Here is a 2,065-nt window from a genome sequence, read left to right as displayed (position 1 = left end):
TTAGGAACGAAAGGTAGTAGCGATTACGAACTCGAAAAGAATGGGTATTGAGAAGCAAAAGCTCTAATGCAAAACACTATAATGAGAGTCTGTGCAATAGACTTGAAAGAATTTGGAATGATCACTTAACGCGGATTTAGTTATATCACGACAATAGATCATATGTCATTATCGAGGTGTCACCTTATGAGATCCTTGAGGGAAGATAATGTCGATCTCCCTTATGTTAGGATGAAGTTGTAGAGCGCAAGATGCTCGGACCCGCAGTAGTCCAAAGGACCAGGGATATAATAGATCTAATCAGAGGACGGCTGGTAGTAACCCAAGATGGACATAAGAGGTATGCTGATTTGACTCAAAAAGGACAAAGAGTATGAAATAGGGGGCCTAGTAATGTTATAGGTATCCCCTTGGAAACCCTTGAAAAAGGATTGATGAGGTTCGGAAAGAAAGGAAAGCTAAGTCTACAATTTATTGGACCCTTGGATATATTAAGACGTTTGGGAAGTTAGCATATGAGCTAGCCCTACCCCCGAACCTGTAGCAAGTTCATAACGTGTTCCACGTATCAATGTTAAGGAAGTGTAATTCGGATGCCAGACAAATAGGGGCATATGAGCGCATAGACATGCAACCAAACGTAACCTATATGGAGCAACCAGGAAGGGTATAGAGTAAAAAGGAACGAGTGCTTAGGAGAAGGGTTATCAAACTAGTAAGAGTTTGATGGTAGAACCACAATGTGGGAAAATTTACTCGAGAGTTAGAAAGTGCAATGCTAAGAGAGTATCCCTATTCATTTTCTATCTGATTCCGGGACGGAATCCTTTTAAGGAGGGGAGACTGTAATAACCCCAATTTTTGGGAAATTTTTGAAACCCTTATGAATAGTGTTTTTGCTGAATGAGAAAACTTTTCATGCCACACTATGTAGGGGTTCTGATATGGATATTCTGAGATTTTATTAGTACTTTATAAGGGATATAAGTGTATGTAAAGATCGTCAGAATCCAAATCCGAACACTTTGATTTTTCCCGGAAATACACTAGATACGGAAAGATTTGAGAAAAAGGTAACAGGATAAAAAGGATTTAAATTAAAGGATTATAGGAGAGGATCATAAAAGGAATATAATATATTGAGAAAGGTTAAGGGAACCTAAGTAATAAGATCCCGGGTATGATCCTTCAAACGATAAACGAAAACGAAAGCTAAGCGAACCGTATAACAGATCAGCGGTCATTAGGCAAACAATTAGGAAGTTAATCAAAGGGATTAGAGAGGATGATGTCACCCAACCAATGAGAAGAGGAACAGGAGGGGAGGATGACATCATGAGGATGATGCAAGCATGACATAAGAGGGAAGGAAATGTGGTGGAATATTAACCACACAAAGTCAAGGCTACAAAGGGAATTAACCAAAAAACAAGACAAAAAGCAACCAACCAAGCAAAACAAATCACAAAACACCAAACCTTCCATTTCTTCATGAAGCTCTCGGTTTCTTTCTTAAGAATTGGGAAGTCCAAGCTCCTCCACTTGCCATTTTACAAGGTAATTATCCTAGCTTCTCCTAGTTAAGTTACATACTTCCTAGAAATCTTAGCTTCAAAATCCTTTCCTAGCATTTCCTATAAATCATTCAAGAAGATGGTGAATAGTACTTTCTTGAAATTAATTTTTGTGTTCTTGATTTCTTTGAAAGAACAAGCTTGTAGGAGGTTAGATTAAGGCTTCCATGGGCATTCCAAGGACCTTTCATGGATTAAAAGCTTCAAGGAAGGTATAACTCTTCATGGTCTTAGTTTTAAGTTTTGTTGTTTAGATTTCCTAATGTTTAGATGATGGGTTAGTGTAATGGGTGTGTAATCATGTTTAGAGCTTGTTATGAGTAGTTTAGTTGGTGAGAGGCATGATTATTGTGTGTTTAGAGATTGGTTGATTTTGTGATATTTTTGGAGTTGGAAATCTTGGTTATTAGTTAATGAACTTAAGTAAACTCTTAGTTCATAATTGAGAAATAAGTATGAATTGGAAATATTGAATTGTTGGGGCTGTTGTA

This window comes from Apium graveolens, chromosome 5 (genome assembly GCF_009905375.1).
Source record: "Apium graveolens cultivar Ventura chromosome 5, ASM990537v1, whole genome shotgun sequence".
Taxonomy (NCBI): Eukaryota; Viridiplantae; Streptophyta; class Magnoliopsida; order Apiales; family Apiaceae; genus Apium; species Apium graveolens.
The sequence above is the reverse complement of the archived record's forward strand: the minus strand, read 5'-3'. Positions refer to the sequence as shown.